This window comes from Chrysemys picta, chromosome 11 (genome assembly GCF_011386835.1).
Source record: "Chrysemys picta bellii isolate R12L10 chromosome 11, ASM1138683v2, whole genome shotgun sequence".
In the NCBI taxonomy this organism is placed as follows: Eukaryota; Metazoa; Chordata; order Testudines; family Emydidae; genus Chrysemys; species Chrysemys picta.
In genome coordinates, this window is record NC_088801.1 from 68766865 (window position 1) to 68779075 (window position 12211).

Genomic DNA, 12211 nt, shown 5'->3' on the forward strand with positions numbered 1-12211 from the left:
TCCTCCCATCCCCCAGCTACAGATCCCCCCAGAGTCTGATAAGGTTTGGAAACACTGGGTAAGGAATAGAGGCGGTCCATATCAGGTCAAAAAAGAAAGTGAGGAAACATGGACTGGAATTTGTAAGACTATAGGAGAGACTGTAGCCTTGAAGAAGAAGAACAGTAAGAAACGTAGAATATTGCAAACCCTGGCTAGGTTTAGATGTTAGATGGCTAAAACAACAAACAACAAAATTAGTAGGGCAAGTAACAGAAACAAACAAACAAACAAAAAAGAGATAAAAGAAGCAACTGAAGCAACAGAGCAATAAATATGTCACAGCAAGCAGAGAAATAGAATAGAAAACTGGAAACAGCTGTAGAGAATCTGCAAAAAAGAGAATTGCTGCCCCCTACTATCCATCTTGGAGGGCAACAACAGGTTCTGGGTACTTAGATAGTGTCTGATGGGTGGGGACAGAATTGGAGAAAAGTGGCCCGAGCAAAATTAAGGGATGGAACCTGGAATGGGTGTTGGAATGGGAGCATATGGAATGACCCAGACCAAGAGCCACTAAGCAGCCCATGGGTAGTGGTTACCACATTGCAACCACCACCGTATGATGAGAGCTATGTTCCAGTGAAACCGAAACCCAGACTGGTGCCTTGTCAGAATGAGAGCAGTAAGAACACAGGAGGGAGAAGTAGCAAACAATACTTTCTCTAGATTGGTAAAGCAGATGGAGGAGGAAATGGAATAGGTCACAGAGCACATTAGGCAACAGGGGCTGCTACTCAATCACAGGAGAGTGGTGAGTAATCGTTTCCATGTTCTCTCTACAGGTACTAATGCGAAGAGTGGACTAGATGACCCATCTGAGGGAAGGGAGGAGAAGGCGACTCCACCGATTGGAAGGCAAAAGATGCACTGTCCTAGGGATGGGGGTTCCACGACCACCACTCCCAAGAGGAGGAGGAGGGTGGTGGTGGTCGGGGACTCCCTCCTCAGGGGGACTGAGTCATCTATCTGCCGCCCCGACCGGGAAAACCGAGAGGTCTGCTGCTTGCCAGGAGCTAGGATACACGATGTGACGGAGAGACTGCCGAGACTCATCAAGCCCTCGGATCGCTACCCCTTCCTGCTTCTCCACGTGGGCACCAATGATACTGCCAAGAATGACCTTGAGCGGATCACTGCAGACTACGTGGCTCTGGGAAGAAGGATAAAGGAGTTTGAGGCGCAAGTGGTGTTCTCGTCCATCCTCCCTGTGCAAGGAAAAGGCCGGGGTAGAGACCGTCGAATCGTGGAAGTCAACGAATGGCTACGCAGGTGGTGTCGGAGAGAAGGCTTTGGATTCTTCGACCATGGGATGGTGTTCCAAGAAGGAGTGCTAGGCAGAGACGGGCTCCACCTAACTAAGAGAGGGAAGAGCATCTTCGCCAGCAGGCTGGCTAACCTAGTGAGGAGGGCTTTAAACTAGGTTCACCGGGGGAAGGAGACCAAAGCCCTGAGGTAAGTGGGGAAATGGGATCCTGGGAGGAAGCACAAGCAGGAGAGTGCAAGAGGGGAGGACTCCTGTCTCATGCTGAGAAAGAGGGACGATCAATGAGTTATCTTAAGTGCCTATACACAAATGCAAGAAGCCTGGGAAACAAGCAGGGAGAACTGGAAGTCCTGGCACAGTCAGGGAACTATGATGTGATTGGAATAACAGAGACTTGGTGGGATAACTCACATGACTGGAGTACTGTTCAGGAAGGACAGGCAGGGCAGAAAAGGTGGGGGAGTTGCGTTGTATGTAAGAGAGGAGTATGACTGCTCAGAGCTCCGGTATGAAACTGCAGAAAAACCTGAGAGTCTCTGGATAAAGTTGAGAAGTGTGAGCAACAAGGGTGATGTCGTGGTTGGAGTCTGCTATAGACCACCAGACCAGGGGGATGAGGTGGACGAGGCTTTCTTCTGGCAACTAGCAGAAGTTGCTAGATCGCAGGCCCTGGTTCTCATGGGAGACTTTAATCACCCTGATATCTGCTGGGAGAGCAATACAGCGGTGCACAGGCAATCCAGGAAATTTTTGGATAGTGTAGGGGACAATTTCCTGGTGCAAGTGCTGGAGGAACCAACTAGGGGCAAAGCTTTTCTTGACCTGCTACTCACAAACAGAGAAGAACTAGTAGGGGAAGCAAAAGTGGATGGGAACCTGGGAGGCAGTGACCATGAGATGGTCGAGTTCAGGATCCTGACACAAGGAAGAAAGGAGAGCAGCAGAATACGGACCCTGGACTTCAGAAAAGCAGACTTTGACTCCCTCAGGGAACAGATGGGCAGGATCCCCTGGGAGAATAACATGAAGGGCAAAGGGGTCCAGGAGAGCTGGCTGTATTTTAAAGAATCCTTATTGCGGTTGCAGGAACAAACCATCCCGATGTGTAGAAAGAATAGTAAATATGGCAGGCGACCAGCTTGGCTAAACAGTGAAATCCTTGCTGATCTTAAACACAAAAAAGAAGCTTACAAGAAGTGGAAGATTGGACAAATGACCAGGGAGGAGTATAAAAATATTGCTCAGGCGTGCAGGAGTGAAATCAGGAAGGCCAAATCACACTTGGAGTTGCAGTTAGCAAGAGATGTTAAGAGTAACAAGAAGGGTTTCTTCAGGTATGTTAGCAACAAGAAGAAGGTCAAGGAAAGTGTGGGCCCCTTACTGAATGAGGGAGGCAACCTAGTGACCAAGGATGTGGAAAAAGCTAATGTACTCAATGATTTTTTTGCCTCTGTCTTCACGAACAAGGTCAGCTCCCAGACTGCTGCACTGGGCAGTACAGCATGGGGAGAAGGTGACCAACCCTCTGTGGAGAAAGAAGTGGTTCGGGACTATTTAGAAAAACTGGACGTGCACAAGTCCATGGGGCCGGATGCGCTGCATCCGAGGGTGCTAAAGGAGTTGGCGGGTGAGATTGCAGAGCCATTAGCCATTATTTTTGAAAACTCATGGCGATCGGGGGAGGTCCCAGATGACTGGAAAAAGGTTAATGTAGTGCCCATCTTTAAAAAAGGGAAGAAGGAGGATCCGGGGAACTACAGGCCAGTCAGCCTCACCTCAGTCCCTGGAAAAATCATGGAGCAGGTCCTCAAGGAATCAATTATGAAACATTTAGAGGAGAGGAAAGTGATCAGGAACAGTCAGCATGGATTCACGAAGGGGAAGTCGTGCCTGACTAACCTAATTGCCTTCTATGATGAGATAACTGGCTCTGTGGATGAGGGGAAAGCAGTGGATGTGTTATTCCTTGACTTTAGCAAAGCTTTTGATACGGTCTCCCACAGTATTCTTGCCGCCAAGTTAAAGAAGTATGGGCTGGATGAATGGACTGTAAGGTGGATAGAAAGCTGGCTTGATCATCGGGCTCAACGGGTAGTGATCAATGGCTCCATGTCTAGTTGGCAGCCGGTTTCAAGCGGAGTGCCCCAAGGGTCGGTCCTGGGGCCGGTTTTGTTTAATATCTTTATTAATGATCTGGAGGATGGTGTGGACTGCACTCTCAGCAAGTTTGCAGATGACACTAAACTAGGAGGCGTGGTAGATACACTAGAGGGTAGGGATCGGATACAGAGGGACCTAGACAAATTAGAAGATTGGGCCGAAAAAAACCTGATGAGGTTCAACAAGGACAAGTGCAGAGTCCTGCACTTAGGACGGAAGAATCCCATGCACTGCTACAGGCTAGGGACCGAATGGCTAGGTAGCAGTTCTGCAGAAAAGGACCTAGGGGTCACAGTGGACGAGAAGCTGGATATGAGTCAACAGTGTGCTCTTGTTGCCAAGAAGGCTAATGGCATTTTGGGCTGTATAAGTAGGGGCATTGCCAGCAGATCGAGGGACGTGATCGTTCCCCTTTATTTGACATTGGTGAGGCCTCATCTGGAATACTGTGTCCAGTTTTGGGCCCCACACTACAAGAAGGATGTGGAAAAATTGGAAAGAGTCCAGCGGAGGGCAACAAAAATGATTAGGGGTCTGGAGCACATGACTTATGAGGAGAGGCTGAGGGAACTGGGATTGTTTAGTCTCCAGAAGAGAAGAATGAGGGGGGATTTGATAGCAGCCTTCAACTACCTGAAGGGGGGTTCCAAAGAGGATGGAGCTCGGCTGTTCTCAGTGGTGGCAGACGACAGAACAAGGAGCAATGGTCTCAAGTTGCAGTGGGGGAGGTCCAGGTTGGATATCAGGAAAAACTATTTCACTAGGAGGGTGGTGAAACACTGGAATGCGTTACCTAGGGAGGTGGTGGAGTCTCCTTCCTTGGAGGTTTTTAAGGCCCGGCTTGACAAAGCCCTGGCTGGGATGATTTAGCTGGGAATTGGTCCTGCTTTGAGCAGGGGGTTGGACTAGATGACCGCTTGAGGTCCCTTCCAACTCTGATATTCTATGATTCTATGATTCTATGAAAAAAGGATTTCAAAGTAAAACACCTAGAGTAAGTGGGCCAACACCGGGAATTAAAGCACTGTCAGGAAAAACGCAGCTGGCAAGAGGAAAAGAGTTAGGCTGGCAAACATAGGCTAAAAATCTTTAAAATATGCATGGAGTACCCCAGAACTGGCTAACTGTAGCAGGGGACCCCAGCAATCCATTTGGCATGCAGACAAAAGCAACAGGCACTGGGAGAACGAATTCAGGTTTTGCGGAAGCAAGTAGCAACCCCCACTCTCCTCCCAGAACCAGGAACAAAACCAGGGGTACAGGTTTCCAGCCCTCTGCTTTAACCCACGGAGCCCCACTCCCCACACAGAGCTAATTATAGAACCTTTTTGTTCAAATATTTTCACATACTGGTTAAATTTTCCTTTATATCCTCTCTCTATTTGCCAAGTTCACTGCTGCTGTCTGTACTTTAAAATGACCACATAGAGTTAATTAATCTCTTTTGGCTCATGTCTCCCACCCTTCCTATATTGGGCTCCACCTGCTCTCTCCTCCCTTCTGCCCTCTTTGTTTTCAAAGTTATAGTTATTACAGAAACCGCTGTTGCAGGAAGAAACGGAGCAACTAAAATACGTAAGTGGTAACTTTACTTAAATAAGTCCAGTAAAGTAATTATCCTAATGCTTCAGGAATGCAACAGCTGAAGAGACTCTCTACTTTTTTGCAGCTACGGTTGCTAAGCAACAGAAATAATAACTCTGCTTCTAATCCTAGCCCCTAACATATGAAATGTAAGTTTTCCTTGGTTCCATAGAGTAGCATCCTTAAAAGTACACAAAGTCATGGCAACTGCATTAAGTTCATTAAATTAATACAACAAGGTGGACAAATAACTTGACAGCATTTTTACCAATTCTTAGTAGTTAAAACTTTTAATAAGATAATAATTTTCTTCTTTAAACATTCAAATCTTTTCTTTACTCATTTGTTTCTAAAATGCATTGCCTAAATAGGTTTAAGCACTTAATGCCTTATCTTGGTTCCCCCAGATACTGTGAGGCCCTGCCTGGGATGTGTATCTGAAATAGGGCAAGTCATTCTGATCAGCAACCCTGTGGAGATAAAGAGGGAAATAAATGATTCTCAAATGTGAGGGGGGAAAGTTGATTACTGGAGAATTTAACCCCTCTGCAACCTCCATTGCGGAGAATGACTCAGGGCAACAGGTTTTCTCCAAAAAAGGAGAAGGGACGTCACATGAAAAACACAGGGAACACCTACCAGCTGGAAGGGATTTCTTTTTAATCAATAATTGATAATTACCTGGAAATGGCAAAATCTGAAATGTGACATTAGTGTTCAGTAAGAAGTGGGCTGTAGTCCACAAAAGCTTATGCTCTAATAAATTTGTTAGTCTCTAAGGTGCCACAAGTACTCCTGTTCTTTTTGAGTAATTAAAAAGAAAAAGGGGAAAATATGAGGAATTTGTCACAAATTAGAGGAAAGTGGAAAAGTTTGAGGGATTTTATATCAATAGTTGATACAAGGTAAAGAGGTAAAATCTGAGTGGATTTCATATCAATATTTGATAATCAGGGAGAAAAGGGGCAAAATGTGATTTTATATCAAGCAATATTCAAGGATTTAAGAAAAGGACAACGTCTGAGGAGATTTGATGTTAATATCAGATGATGAAAATCTCAGGGGATAATAAATCATAGAAAACGAGAGAGAAAATGGGGCAAAATGTTCGAGAATTTTCTGTCAGTATTTTAGAACTGAGGAGAAAATGGGGTAAAAATGAAACATTTCCTAATATAAGAGGAGAACACCAACATCTGAGGGGACTGCATGTCAATACTGAAGAACTGGAGGGAAAAGTGAGAACGTTTGAAGGGATTTGTGGGGGGGATCTGGCATTTGCAGCTCGCTAGAGGAGACCCCCATGATCTTACTACACCCCACCCCAGGAACCAGTGAAGGTGGGTCCTCTGGGCCTGCTAGTGCCTACACAGGCCTCACAGAAGCAGCCACTCAGAGCCCAGCAGGCTCAAATAAAAGGAGCTGCAGGGGCTCACCAGGTCAGTCAGTCTGTGGCTGGAACCAGAAAAGTAAAGCAAGGGGGCTCCTCCCTGGCCTGGTGAGAGAGAAGAACCTGAGGAGGGCAGCCCTGCGATACATCTGCAGATAGAAGGGCCCCGAAAAAACAGGCCCAGGGAAATAGCAGTGATGGATTGGTGTGAGCAGTACATGGCTGCTGTGTATAGGGTCCCTGGGTTGGAACCAGTGGTGAGCTGGAGCCAGTTTGCAAGAACCAGTTGTTAAATTTAGAAGCTGGTGTAGAACCGGTTATTAAAGGGGGCTGGCGGGTGGCAAATTCCGGTCCAGGGCCACATCTGGCCCGTGGGACCATCCTGTCTGGCCAGCCTGAGCTCCCAGGTGGGGAGGCTCCCCCGGCCCCTCTCCTGCTTCCCCCTGCCCCTCCCCGAGCCCCAGCACGCTAGTGCCAGCAGCTCCTGCTGCTTTGAGCGGCATGGTAAGGGGGATGGGCCAGGGCTGGGAGGAGGGATTGGATAAGGGGCAGAGAGCGGTTGGAGGAGGCGGAGGTTCTGGGGGGGACATCAGGGGATGGGGAATGGGGGGGGGTGTTGGGTAGGCATGGCAGTTCTGGGGGTCTTTCAGGGTGGTGGTGGATGGGGTTGGGGCAGTCAGGGGACAGGGAGCGGGGCGAGTTGAGTAGGGATGGGGTCCTGGGGGGGCAGTTAGAGTGGGGGGGGGTCTTGGGAGGGGTTGGTCAGGGGACAAGGAGCGGGGGGGTTGATGGGTTGCAGGTTCTGAGGGGGGCAGTCAGGGGCAGGACATGGATTGGGGTCCGATGTGGGGGGGGGGGGAAAGACAGGCAGATGGGGCTTGTACTCACCGCGCGGTTCCCTACCAGGTCTTCGGCGGCACTTTGGCAGCGGGGGTGGGGGGGGGTCTTCACTCACTTCGGGTGAAGGACCCGCTGCCGAAAACCCAGAGTGAGTAAAGACCCCCCAGCCACCGAGGACCTGGTAGGGAACCGGTTATTAGGATTTTGGGAGCTCATCACTGGTTGGAACCTGGGGTAATGGCCGGGCTCCCCTGGCCACAGGTAAAATGGTGTAAGATATCACCCTGATATCTGCTGGGAGAGCAATACAGTGGTGCACAGACAATCCAGGAAGTTTTTGGAATGTGTAGGGGACAATTTCCTGGGGCAAGTGCTGGAAGAACCAACTAGGGGCAGAGCTTTTTTTGACCGGCTGCTCACAAACAGGGAAGAATTAGTAGGGGAAGCAAAAGTGGATGGGAACCTGGGAGGCAGTGACCATGAGATGGTTGAGTTCAGGATCCCGACACAAGGAAGAAAGGAGAGCAGCAGAATACGGACCCTGGACTTCAGAAAAGCAGACTTTGACTCCCTCAGGGAACAGATGGGCAGGATCCCCTGGGAGAATAACATGAAGGGCAAAGGGGTCCAGGAGAGCTGGCTGTATTTTAAAGAATCCTTATTGCGGTTGCAGGAACAAACCATCCCGATGTGTAGAAAGAATAGTAAATATGGCAGGCGACCAGCTTGGCTAAACAGTGAAATCCTTGCTGATCTTAAACGCAAAAAAGAAGCTTACAAGAAGTGGAAGATCGGACAAATGACCAGGGAAGAGTATAAAAATATTGCTCAGGCATGCAGGAGTGAAATCAGGAAGGCCAAATAACACTTGGAGTTGCAGTTAGCAAGAGATGTTAAGAGTAACAAGAAGGGTTTCTTCAGGTATGTTAGCAACAAGAAGAAAATCAAGGAAAGTGTGGGCCCCTTACTGAATGAGGGAGGCAACCTAGTGACCGAGGATGTGGAAAAAGCTAATTTACTCAATGATTTTTTTGCCTCTGTCTTCATGAACAAGGTCAGCTCCCAGATTGCTGCACTGGGCAGTACAGTATGGGGGGAAGGTGGCCAGCCCTCTGTGGAGAAAGAAGTGGTTTGGGACTATTTAGAAAAACTGGACGTGCACAAGTCCATGGGGCCGGATGCGCTGCATCCGAGGGTGCTAAAGGAGTTGGCGGGTGAGATTGCAGAGCCATTAGCCATTATTTTTGAAAACTCATGGCGATCGGGGGAGGTCCCAGATGACTGGAAAAAGGCTAATGTAGTGTCCATCTTTAAAAAAGGGAAGAAGGAGGATCCGGGAGACTACAGGCTAGTCAGCCTCACCTCAGTCCCTGGAAAAATCATGGAGCAGGTCCTCAAGGAATCAATTATGAAACATTTAGAGGAGAGGAAAGTGATCAGGAACAGTCAGCATGGATTCACGAAGGGGAAGTCGTGCCTGACTAACCTAATTGCCTTCTATGATGAGATAACAGGCTCTGTGGATGAGGGGAAAGCAGTGGATGTGATATTCCTTGACTTTAGCAAAGCTTTTGATACGGTCTCCCACAGTATTCTTGCCGCCAAGTATGGGCTGGATGAATGGACTGTAAGGTGGATAGAAAGCTGTCTAGATCATCGGGCTCAACGGGTAGTGATCAATGGCTCCATGTCTAGTTGGCAGCCGGTTTCAAGCGGAGTGCCCCAAGGGTCGGTCCTGGGGCCGGTTTTGTTTAATATCTTTATTAATGATCTGGAGGATGGTGTGGACTGCACTCTCAGCAAGTTTGCAGATGACACTAAACTAGGAGGCGTGGTAGATACACTAGAGGGTAGGGATCGGATACAGAGGGACCTAGACAAATTCGAGGATTGGGCCAAAAAAAACCTGATGAGGTTCAACAAGGACAAGTGCAGAGTCCTGCACTTAGGACGGAAGAATCCCATGCACTGCTACAGACTAGGGACCGAATGGCTTGGTAGCAGTTCTGCAGAAAAGCACCTAGGGGTCACAGTGGACGAGAAGCTGGATATGAGTCAACAGTGTGCTCTTGTTGCCAAGAAGGCTAACGGCATTTTGGGCTGTATAAGTAGGGGCATTGCCAGCAGATCGAGGGACGTGATCGTTCCCCTTTATTGGACATTGGTGAGGCCTCATCTGGAATACTGTGTCCAGTTTTGGTCCCCACACTACAAGAAGGATGTGGAAAAATTGGAAAGAGTCCAACGGAGGGCAACAAAAATGATTAGGGGTCTGGAGCACATGACTTATGAGGAGAGGCTGAGGGAACTGGGATTGTTTAGTCTCCAGAAGAGAAGAATGAGGGGGGGATTTGATAGCAGCGTTCAACCACCTGAAGGGGGGTTCCAAAGAGGATGGAGCTCGGCTGTTCTCAGTGGTGGCAGATGACAGAACAAGTAACAATGGTCTCAAGTTGCAGTGGGGGAGGTCCAGGTTGGATATTAGGAAAAACTATTTCACTAGGAGGGTGGTGAAACACTGGAATGCGTTATCTAGGGAGGTGGTGGAGTTTCCTTCGTTGGAGGTTTTTAAGGCCCGGCTTGACAAAGCCCTGGCTGGAATGATTTAGTTGGGAATTGGTCCTGCTTTGAGCAGGGGGTTGGACTAGATGACCTCTTGAGGTCCCTTCCAACTCTGATATTCTATGATTCTAAGCACCCAAAAGGGGACAGGGCTCATTTGGGAGCCTGAACAAAGGGATAAATTTGAAGAGCCCAGAGCTGGGGCTGAAGGCCCTAGCGAGGAGAAGTAGACTGCTTCTTTGTTGGAATCTAATACCCTGGCAAGGCTTCATTGAGACTTTTAGACTTGGCCAGGGGCCCAACCAAGCTGGCCAGCGGCCTGCAGGGGACAGAGAAGAAAGGTCTGGGATGCTGCACCCTGCTACTCTGAGATCCTCCAGAGGTGAGTGCCCCATTAGTGGATTATACAGCAATGTACAACAAACAGCACAAAATGATGGATCCCCCTTGCCTGACATTCACAGAGGCAGCAGGGAGCCCTGGGCAGTGCTGCTTTAACAGAAGCAGGGAGGGTGGAGGAGCCAGAAGGCCATGGGGGATGGGCAGTGGGGTCTGGCAATGGGACTAGCAGCTAGTGGCTGAAGGGACCCAGGGTGGGGGAGAAATGGAAGCAGCTCACCCTGCTGCTGGCTCCCACCCCAGAGGCAGCTGTGCCTCAGGGCTCTCCCAAACTGCACCCACCACCCCATTCCTACTTGGCAAATGACTCGTGGCAACAATTTCCCCCCTAAACAAGGACAAATTGCTGCAGATAAAATGGGTGGGAAACCCCTCAAATCTGAGATTGTAAATTCTGCACTGGGGAGAGAATGGGGCAAAAGCTGTGGCAGAGAACAGAGGAACTCAATCATGGGAGAGAGAAGGGAAAGCGACAGGGGATTTACATCCATATTTGCTAAGGATTCTGGAGCAATGGGGCAGAGCCAGGGAGGATTTTATCAGTCTGGGAGAGGGAAGAGGTAAAATCAGAGGAGATTTCATTTCCCCCTCCCACTCCTGTATGGGCACCTGCTCTTCTCCTCTCCCTGTAATGTCCTGGCTGCACAGAGATGGGTAAATCTACCACACGTCACATGTGCTCCCCACCCTCCTTTTCCCTTCGTCCCCGCCATATTGTCACCCCCCCACACACACCTGACAATTCCTCCCCCCCCCGACCCCCAGAGCAACCGCCCCGCCCTTTCCCAACACAGCCCCCGGCCGGCGCAGTCACAGCGCGGGAGCAGATCCCGGGCTCCTGGGGACGTGGTGCAGGCCCAGCCCTGTCCCCGGCCCCTCAGTTACCTGGGTCTCCGGCCCGGAGTTGATGCCGGCAGAGCCGGGCCCGGGGGCTAGTCCCAGCCCCGCAGAGGAAGCCCCCTCTGACCGGGCGCAGAAGCAGCTGCACCGAAGGTCTCCCGGGGGCACAGCCCCGTGGGAGCAGCCGCTGCTCAGTCCTGGCTCCCAGCGGAGGGAGGCAGCAGCGCCCTGCAATGTCCCAGCCCCCGGCCCGGGGCTGCCTGGGACCTGCTCGGCCCTTTGTTCTCCCCAGCGCTGCCCGCCAGCTCCCTCCTCCCAGCACCGCCCGCTCCGCTGCTCCAGCCCCTTCCTGTGTCCCGCAGCAGCAGCCCCCACCCCCCGCTTGCCTGCAGCGCTCCCCGCACCGGGGCTCTCTCTGCCCGGGACCAGCGCAGCCCGGGCTCCGCCCGCATCAGCTCCCGAGCCGGGCACGGCAGGGGGAGACCTCGGGGCGAGGGCTGGGGCCGGGCAGGAAAGTGCTTCTGCACACGCGGTCCCCTTGTCCCAGCTCCGCTCCCCGGCCTGGGCCTGCTGGTCCTAGCGCTGCTGCAGGCGCCCGACACGCTGGGCTGGGCTGGGCTGGCTCCTCCAGCTGCTCGGTCACATCTGCTGAGGCCCCTGCCCGGGGCTGGGCACGTGTCTTGCTGGCCTGGGGCCCCAGGGCCCAAACCCGGAGGGGGGATGGGCAGAGACTGTGCAGGGGCAAACTGGATGCCCAGGACGGTCAAACAACTGGAGGCAGGGGCAGGAGAGGGGCCGGGGGGTTATCAGGGGATAAGAATGGTGCGCAGGCACTGCCAGAGAGGGGAAAGCCTGGGATTGGGGGGGCAGAGAGGATAAAAGTGACCCCAAATGGGGTGAACCATCTGCACTGGCTGACGTGTGTGTGTGTGTGGGGGGGGGGGTGGACAGACGGTCACACCTGGCCTCTGGCTGTGGGCCAAATCCTCCCACCCCCGAAACCGTAGACTCCCCTCTTGGCCTCCTGACACTGCAGCCCACGCTGGGCTCCCTCTGCCAGGCCCAGGACTCACCTGTACCCTGCAGAGCCAGGTCAGGAGCTGCAGCCACGCACGGAACCCGCCCACCCT

General features: G+C 51.1%; 1 protein-coding gene across 11 annotated transcripts in view; it reads right to left on the reverse strand.

Annotated features, from left to right (window-relative positions):
- LOC101953687 (zinc finger protein 271-like) overlaps nt 1-11752 on the reverse strand; it is an 85599-nt gene extending 73847 nt beyond the window's left edge. For 4 of the 11 annotated variants that reach the window (XR_010591390.1, XR_010591388.1, XR_010591389.1 and 1 more), the window contains exon 1: nt 11127-11427. The gene's annotated coding sequence lies outside the window, so the exon portion shown is untranslated. Of the gene's footprint in view, nt 1-11126; nt 11433-11467 lie in introns of those variants that run through there. The other 7 variants (XM_065561121.1, XM_065561122.1, XM_065561117.1 and 4 more) reach the window with 6 other exon arrangements.
- Nucleotides 11753-12211: the final 459 nt, after the last annotated feature.